The 9,783-nt window shown below is 34.8% G+C and overlaps 1 pseudogene; it reads left to right on the forward strand.

The window, feature by feature from the left end:
- Window positions 1-1,806: 1,806 nt before the first annotated feature.
- LOC119569017 lies at window positions 1,807-7,027 on the forward strand (annotated as a pseudogene).
- The last annotated feature ends 2,756 nt before the right edge of the window (window positions 7,028-9,783 follow it).

Below are 9,783 nucleotides of genomic sequence, written 5' to 3' on the forward strand. Positions count from 1 at the left end.
CTGAAATGCTGCTAGGTTAGATAGCAACAATTTTTGTAGTGACTGTAGTTCAAAAGGCAACTCTGTGAAATGGATCCTTAATAAAAAGGGGTTGAGAGTAAGAATGGGGTGAATTTGTAGTCAAATTTTGATAAGGGGGAAATTCTTTGTATTACTTTTCCGTACTGAGAGTTAATGTTCTGAGAGAGGAAAAAACCTAACTTGTATAGGTTTGTGGGCAGTTTTCCTTAATTGCACTGTAACTTTTGGGCTTAACATTATATTCAGGTCAGTGAATTTTAAAAAAACCATGAAATATTGTTTGGTGCTGGTAATAGCTTGGTGTAGGACTGAAATAACTCTGGAGATTTATTTTTTTGATGAACAAACCTGTGAAAGAAATCTGGTAACTAATCGGGAATAAGATTTAACACGAATGATCTAGTGTAACTCATTCCTTTATCAAACTAACACAGCTTGACCTTAGAACTATTCTTGTGAAAATGGACCACTACTGCAAAGCTGTAGTTTTACTGAACAATTCTGTAAGAAGTATTTTTTCTCTACAGTGTTAGCAGAAAGAATTCTTGAGTCTAGATTTGGTGATGTGGTTATCTGCTGTCCCAGTTTTTGGGAATCTGCTTGAAAGAGGCATTTGTTCTAGTACTGAGAAGCATTCTTACATAGTATCATAGATTTGGGCTGGTCATCTCCTGATCAGCCATATATATTTTTTTCTTTTGTGGAAGTTAAAACTGGAGCAGCAAGGAACCTTTGTCTTACAGGATTTTTAGTTTCTACTTTAGAAGTTTCCTGCTTTCACCTTCTGACCTAAATTGCTTTTAAAACCCTAAGTATTTAAAATGTGTGTATGTATGTACATTAATTCAGAAAGATAGGGCTGAGTTTGACATCCTGTAAGTTAAAAATATAACCAGAAAATGTCTTCTCCTTTAGAAGTTAAAATCTTTTTTAAAAAAAAGATACTTTTATTGCGTGTTGAAATAGGTTCCGCTACAGACAGAAATGCTCTGAATTCTCTGTGGGGGAAACTTGCATCTGAATTCGATGCAGAATTGGGATGCAGCCATGGAAGATCTCACAGACTGAAGGAGACAAAGAAATAATGTAAATAAAATTTGGTCATGTTAGTAAGGTGAGGAGTTGTTGTTCAAGTTTTCTAATATTACTTCATAGGTCATTAAGAGCAGTTTATCATGCTTTGCTAGAGATGTGTATTTGTTAAATGTTACAGGAAGTAAAGGAGCTAAAGAAGAAAAGTTGAAGAGCTATCCAGGCTTTCTTTTCAAATGTTTGCTTTTGTTTTAGAAATAAAGCTGAGAACTTTTAAGGTATTTCCAAAACAAACAAAAAAAATACCCACCTGGCTCAAAGAGAGTTTGAAAGAAAGGTAGCATCTGAAAACTGTTTGCACTTAATTTCAGGTAGTTGTACTTTTCCTTTTCTGTAAAGAATTAAATGCGTGCATCTGAACTAATTCTTGGTTGCATAAAAACATTTTTAAAACAAAAAAATGCAAGAAAGTTTGTTAGGGGAAACAAGTTTCAGTCAATTCAGTTTCCTACCAGCTACGTGTGAGTTCAGATGCCCTACCAGAAACTGAAGGGAAAGAAGGGCTGCAGTACTTATTCAAAGCACCTCAAGTGATTAAGGATCTCTGTCTTAGTCCTAACTACTTATTTTGAAAAGCTTCAGTGTCTGTATCTGAAAACTTCCCCCCTTACCCCCATTGTTCTTCTTACCTGGCAGTAATAAATGTTAAGTTTTCTTGTCAAATTTCTAATCTCTACTAATCTCTATGACCATATGCTTATAATAGACATTAAATTTGGTTAGTCATGAGACTACATGTTTTTGGGAGGGTAGAATCAAATAGTTGTCCTGATCCTGTTGAGTGATTATTACTTGCGTATACATTAGTTTTCAATATGTTGCTTTGCCCAACCTCTTTGAAGCGCTGTTAAATTTGGAGCGAATCCAGGTAAGCTTAGAACTGAAGCCCTATTTGGCTGTATCAATGTTTAAAAGAGATAGTTGGTTTGTATTTTTTCATGGAAATGTTTGGGGCATTTCATCATTGTCTGAGGGTACAGCAAAAATATTCTTACGATGCTTAGAAGAGAAACGGGAAAAGCTGGAAAGCCAAGTAGTTCATCAGATCGAAATGTAAAGACACAAGAATTGAATTCAGGATTAAAAGGGAAGTGATTACGGTGTTAGTATGGTGATCTTTTGAGAACGAAGTACTTGCTCTTGTGGTAACAAAATTTAATTTTGGCAAAAATCGGAATGTAATGCTGGAAAAAATGTTTTCTTGGTCATAGCTTCAGCACTCTGTATTTTCCAGATAAGTTAAAAGCTGGAGGTTAAACTCTCCCTTTAGAATGGTAACTAAAGGAGTCAGTGGAACATTAGTTCAGTTACACATTTCCATATATTTCCGTGTTTTGGGTTTTCATGTGAGCTCTTTTGTCTTGTTTGTTACTTTGGTTTAACCTGTTTTTTCTTTAGTCATAAGCTCCCACTGCAGTCCCTTCAGCAAAGAACATGGCTCATCCACTGGTCTCGTTTGTTTTTTTTTTAATCATCCTAAAGGGAGGGACAAATATTGATCTCTTTCTCTATCAACCACAGTAATTGTTTTGGGTGCTCTTTTTTTCTTGGGTTAGTGAAGACAGAAGATAAAAATGCAAGCTTGTTCAGTGTTTTTGGCCCACTGTTCAGGAGTTCCAGTGATCTAGCACTTCATTTCCAAATTTTTGTTTATACTTTGCTTTTCTGTGGCTATACTTCCCCTTCAAGGAGGCAGATGGTAAAACAGGAAGAACTGGCCCTTTTTCCCATGTTGAAGTGTATGGAATAAATGTTTTTTGTATGACTCCTACAACATCTTTTGGGTGGTGGGGAAGGTTCCTGGTTTGATCTTGTTAAAATCTGGTTTGATTTTACAAGTCAATTTGAGAAGAATTTCTGAAGAAAACCTGAGAAGAATAAAATGTGAATTGAGATGTAGAACTATGACCCTGGAACAGCTAACACCAAAATTAATTTGATATTACAGGACTGTTCTTCTGCAGTGCAAACTCCTTCTTCCTAGTGCACTGGGCCTTTTCCCCTTCCTCACCAGAGGTCATTATTAAAAAATATAAAAAATTGTTCTGTATTGAATAAAGTACTATGGTATTGCATAAAGATGAGCTATTATAACTATTGTTTTGATGAAAAAGTACTTTTTCTGAGCTCTATCTGCACTTTTCAGGTATCCAATGCATTAAAGACAATGTGCCCACATATCCTCCGATACCTCACTACGCAGTCATAACAAATAAGGATGTTCGAAAACGTAGACAGTGCTGAAAGATCTGGTCAAGGTTATTCACAGGAAAGGATGAATCTGATGTTTCCTGTTTTTTTTTTACTGAGACTGTAGAACTTTAATCAAATGTGCCTGTTCGGGACTTTTACATATTTCTTTCCCTACCTCTCTCACTGAATTCATTATTCATTGTGAAGTAAATATATTGTTTGCTGGAGGACAAAACCCAATGAGTGAAGTACAGTGTGCTGTCAATTTTCCCTTTTTTTTTTTTCCCTGTAGGGATCAAGTGCAGAAAATTTCAGCGGGGATCCTTGGAATTATTCTGGATCTGATTCTTTTTCAGCCACCCCTAAAAGGGAAATTGTTGTACAAGTAAAATCTTGCTTGCATTTCAGGACAACTGAGCGTGTACCCCGTTTTATGTTCAAATTCACGTGCATTTCTTAAATGTTTGTTTTTCCCCAGTTAGAGGGGCGTAGCCATTGATGGAGTTTAAAAGAATCAAGGTGCTGATATAGCGTTAAGTGCTTGATCACAAAGATTCTTAGCTGAAATTGGTATGCGACTTTTTTATAAAAGCCATCACCTTTAAACATGGAATAATACCATACATAGTGAATAAAACTATGGTATATATGTGATGGGCATTTATTAAAGGTTTGCAATCTTGTCCACTTTAAGCAGCGATTACAACTACCCGTGCTGAGTACAAACATGCAAAAATCAAGTTTTAAACATCTCAGTCTTTCTAAGTGTTGTCTTCACAGCAGAAGTAGCATAAGCAACTGTAAAAAAGTTCAAATGTCAAGACCTATCTTGAGAACACCTTTTTTTAGGATTTAATTGTATACACATTTCTAGTATTTGAAAAAAAACTAACCCTTTCTACAGCGTTTTTTGCTTTTTTTATTTTACACATTCAATAAAAAAAGGTCAATAGCATATTTCCCTTTTTAAACTAACAATTCTGTTGGGTTTTGAAAAGCCCCTTAAAAGGTTTTCTTAGTACTCTTCTCCTCGTATGGTTCATTATTTTCATTGTTGCTGGTAGAGGCTTTATATATATATACATATATAATATATTTGGGAAGTGTTTCACACAGGTAAATAGCAATTGTGCAGTGTTTGCATGGGAGACTAGTATAAGAGGCAAGTTAGTCCATTCTCTAAACACTAACACACAAATGTTCTGCAGTATTGAACAAATAGGTGACAGTTCTATGCTCATCTCTATTACACTGAAATTTATCCAGGGCTGTTTCACATAGTGTTAATTTCTTGCTTAGTATTTGAAATTTTGATGTGAAAAAATGGCCCATAAAAACTGAATGTTAAACATAATAATGAGATTCCAAGGAAAATGAGACTGAAAAATGATTTGACAAAAAGAGCCTTCTTTTAATTTCCTTCATCTGCTCTTTGGATGTGAAGCTGATAATGACAGCTATTGAATTAAAATATCCTAAAATATAAGGAACATACCAATTTTATTATGTTTAAATTACACAGATGTAAAATAATCTGTTGTTTTTTTCTTGCCTTTTAATTAGAGTATTTTCTGTAATGTCAAAGTTAAGTATTTTGTTATAAGGGAAGTAGCATTATTTGTCATGACTTGTTATGTATATTGAGCTGATCAGTTGAAGCATGACTATTTCCTTTACAAAACTAAACCAAATTGAGGAAGAATGGGTTCTAACATTTTAAGAAAATAGCACGTTTGACACACAATCAGTTCATTCAGAACACTTCTCTAACCTGAAGATTTCCATGCTGAAAGTGAACTGCACTCCTGATTATTTCATGAGACTATTAAAAATAGGTGTTTGTGGCTCTTATGATACTGTATAGACTTTTTTCAAGTATTAATTTTGTGATCTTGTGGCCTTGGTTTCCAATATTATTGCCTGTTTTTACTTATTTTTGACAGGAGTCCTACAGGGACAGGGACCCCATCACAAAATTTTTGGTGGAATGCCTGTATGTTAATTTGATTTTGATGGTGCACAGAAGAAGCTGAGAGAGTGTGAAACAGTAAGCTTTAGAAACATTCTTTTTTTCCTTTTTAAGGGAAAGGATCTCTAAAATCAGCAATGGTCAGCTAATTTGTTTGAAGTGGTATTGATTTCATTGCAGATGTCTTCTGATAAGCGTTAATTCATGTTTTTTGATAAACTCATTGTGTAACACTTAAACAAAACTTACTGTGAGTATAGCTTTAAAATTATATTTAATCAGATCCTAGAGCAAAAAGGGAATAAGTGATCATTAATCTGTCTGAGCTTCAGCTTTTCCATTTGTTTGAAAAGGGTTTTCTGAGAAAAGCTTGTATTTACCTCTTGTTCTGAAAGATGTGCCACCCTTGAATTGTGATGTGAAAAACAATATGAAATAAAAGGATAGCCGAGTGCATATTCTTGAAATAAATAGACATAATTACCTAGCACTTGGGCTGACTAGTGTAACGGTTAATACTTTTATAGCTGAAAGCTAGTGGTTCATTTTCTTACAGTTTCTGTTTTGGCTCTTTTCATTGATATTGGTCACCTAATTGGGTAAATCTGGTTAGTTATTTTGTTAGCTTCATAGGGCTGATGGTCCTGTAGTCTAAACTTACTCATAGTGAAATGCATCTATTAAGCTGGTTTTTATGCTGAGGAGAATGCTGATAAGTGCCCAAAGAGAGAATGAGTGCGTACTTTTAGATGGACCCGCTCCTTGATCAACTTACTGAAGGTATGTACATATCTGCTCTTTCCAGGTTTGTTTTAATGGGTGCCTTTCTCCCTTACCTTGCAGGTGCTTGTGAATGATTTCTTCTTTGTGGCATGTCTTGAAGACTTCATTGAGAAGCCCGTCTCTTTATATTTGAACCTTTCTGTCGCATCCATCAATGTATCAGCATTGGTAAGGTAACTTTTTAATACTGCGTCAGAAAAATCAGTTGCAGATGAGTTTGACAAACAGCATAAAAAAGTGATGTTTTCAGTTTGCTAACTCCTGTTCCCATAGTTCCAATTACTTAAATCTCTAGAGAACATTGCAGAGATCTGGGACAGCAGGTACTGAAGCTGGTAAATTGATCAAATCAGTGGATCTTGTTAACAGCTTTGATCCAGAGCAAATGTGAGTCTCTGGCCTCGAAGATGCTTTTTAATGCTATTTGATTTCAAAACAAAAGATTTTTACAGAAAATTGTCTTAGAGTTTTGGAAGTTTATTGAAGGATTACTTTTTTGCATGAATATTTATAATAGGAAAAGGCGAAAGAAACTATTCTTCCTGTTCAGTGTGAAAATTTATCTTCAAATGCACTGCAAAATAATAGGGTTTTTTATTTAAAATCAGCTGAAAATAGTCATTAACAAGTTCAATACTGAAGTTGGTAGAAGACACGGATTTGGAGGAATCTTCATTAGCTGTGGTATGTTTTAAGCATCTCATTTGTAATCTGAACAAAATGTGATAAACAAAATTTTCTATACTTTCACTTTGTGAGTAGGCAAATTTATTTTACCAAAAAAATCACCTTAAGTAAAGTACGGGCACACTTGGGGAAAAAACGTTTTGGTTAGTATTTAGAAAAAAAATTAAGTGAAGTTCTCTTAAGGATGAGTTTTAAGGAAATATAAAGCTACATAGAAATCTTGCTGTTTTGCTGTAAAAAATCCTTTATGTTTTAAAGGCACAAGTTTTTAAAGATGTTTAAGCTTTCTTTAACTGAAGACTAAATATCTTTGAGAAATTTGTTGGATTATAGAAGCTATATGAGTAGGAGCCTGGAAGATGCATTTTAGTATGTTTGAAGTCTCTGGAAGATACTGATAGACAGGACAACAAATGATTCGTTAGGAAAAAGTAGCAAACTTTATTTAAAAATCAAGGTCTGGTAGGTGTTGTCCTTTTTTTCGTATTGCTACTTGTTTCATGGTTCATACTGCTGTGTGCTGTATATGATATTTATTTTCCAGTATGACTGAAAATATTGTGGCTTGCTGTACTTTTCTGTGTGGTCGTAAATGTAGTAGCAGTGTCTTTATAAGCTTTGGTATTTTCGAGCAAGGGGTAAACTGAGTTGAGTTGGACATGGATATTCCTAGCATACTGCTTCAGGTAATTGCATGTGGAATAAATTTCATCAGTAATAAATTTTTCACTGGTCATAGTGCTTTAAATGATGGGTACATTTCTGCGCAAGCTGAAACAATCATTAAATTTAGGTTTAAAGTGTGGTGCTAAGTATTCCTTGTGCATTCGGGCCCTTGTTTTAAAGGGAAATTGTCCGTCAAAATGTCTGAAGTTAAGGCTAGTTCTTGTTTTTCTCAGTCCAAGTGACTTCCCTGCTTTTCCGGAGTTATACTAGTTGGCTGTACCACAGTGCTTGTTGATAAGTCTGTTTAGCTTCAGAAAAATTTAAAAAATGATTATGAGAACTTCTATTCCTTATGTTAAATAGAAAAAAGATAGTTTAATTTTTAACTACTTACATCTGTTAGGAGCTGATGTTTTTCTGAAGGACACAGTTCACTTACAAATTTTAATTTTTAAAATTTTTATATGCTAATCATCACAGTAGTTCACTATTTGTAATGTTTAATGGGGAATAATGATTAAATGGTTCAGAATACGATTTGGTTAGTGTGGTTAGATATGCCTATATTAGTTGAAGACTCTTCTCTTTTCCTTCTGGGGCACAGTACACAATGATTGTTTATTATGAAGAGGTGTGGAATTTTGGGAAACTTTCCTTAGCAAAAAGAGGGATGGAAATAATCAAGAAACTCTTTCTGAAAAAAATTTTGAAACCCCCTGTAACCTGAATGGAGATAGGAGTATTTGATACTATATCAAAGGCAATAGGAGAATACTGTTGGAAAAATTATAATCCAAAAGTATTCAGTGTAATCAGTTGGAAAGATCGACTTTTTGGGTGTGTTGCTTACCAGGGAAGTACTTAGTGGTCTGCAAGGGGACTTTAAGGTGGAAGCCAATAACGCAAATGCTGAAAATTTGATCATCTTTTTCTTTAGAATTTGATAAAATTGTAGATCTTTCTTAATACTGGGTGTTGTGTATATTTTCACTAAAGTTTTGTTACTTGGTACCCTTTAGCTATTTTATTTAAAAATTAAATCCATGTACATTTCAAAATTAAACTGGAATTGTTTTTATACCCTCTTTGCCATCTGTCACTTTCATTCTGTAATATGGAAAATTTTTTAAAAGCATATGCAAGAAAAAAAACCTGTCCAGAAGCTGTACAGAGGTGTGACTTCTGTCATGTGTGCCATATAACTTTTTTGCTACGAGGACCTACCTCTGAAAAAGCTGAGCTACTAAATTATAGACATGAATAAAGCAATTTATAGCGCTTATCCCTGTTTGAGAGGATAGTATGTAGGTGTAGAGAATGTATTCCTTTCTAAAAAGCTGTCGTCAGGGTTGGAAAACTTCCTAGGGGGTGTGAGAGGAGGACTACAGAGAAAGTTGTTGCTCGGATCCTGGCATCCACACTCCTCCATGTTCTGATTTGACTAAATATAGATTTGACCCCCCGTTAGTAGTTAGAGCACTCTATACTTAAATGTCTTCTAGTTTACTGTCAATTTATAAGAATCTATTTTCAGGCTGTTTTTGATCAAGTTTTCATTGCATGGGACCAAGTTCAGTGTATGGTAAGTCAGCTTGTTGAGAGATTTGAATTTCTTGTCCAAAAATTAATGCAATGTAGATGCTTGTAGTTTATCCAGTTGATGAAGTGCATCTTCATTGGCTCTTGTAACAGGAAAAGGTACAATTATCTATTAATGATGTAAGACACAATATTTTCTAGTTTGGATAACTCTTCCCTCAAAGTCTTTTGTGCTCCCCTCAGTTCCTGAAGACAGTGGGACTGTAAGATAAGGGAAAAAACCCAAAAACTAGGTGCTGAGGGTTGGAAAGAACTTCTGGAAGCCATCTGGTTCAAACCTGTGCACCCAATTCAACTCTGAGCAGGGGCTACCTCAGTGTCACATTGTGTACTCAAAGCCTTACCTAGCTGATTGGTTTATTGCCTCCAAGGATAGAGTCAATATTTAAATCACAAGGTAGATAACTAATCCACAAAGTAGTGGCAAAAGCCAACTTTGGGGTCATTGGAGGAGTTGGTACTTTATCGAATCCAACGGTACCTCCAAAAGAGAATACGAAACTCCCTCCCACCCCATGTTCTTTCAATTTGGAATTTTCATGTGTTAGCTCATCGATTCAGAGATGATAAAACAATTTGTAACTTCTTCCTATTTAAATATCTATTTCATACTGTCAAAATACTGATAATTCCATAATGTTACATCTGATTTCTTTCTCTTTGCTTTCTGTTTCTTAAGTCTCTACAACCTTAAAGTGAACTGCTGATTAAAGTTCTGATGGAATAGGAAACAACTGTGGTTGGGTCTTAAACTTTCACTTTCTTTGTCACCC

The sequence above is a fragment of the Penaeus monodon genome, unplaced genomic scaffold (genome assembly GCF_015228065.2).
Source record: "Penaeus monodon isolate SGIC_2016 unplaced genomic scaffold, NSTDA_Pmon_1 PmonScaffold_12131, whole genome shotgun sequence".
Taxonomy (NCBI): domain Eukaryota; kingdom Metazoa; phylum Arthropoda; class Malacostraca; order Decapoda; family Penaeidae; genus Penaeus; species Penaeus monodon.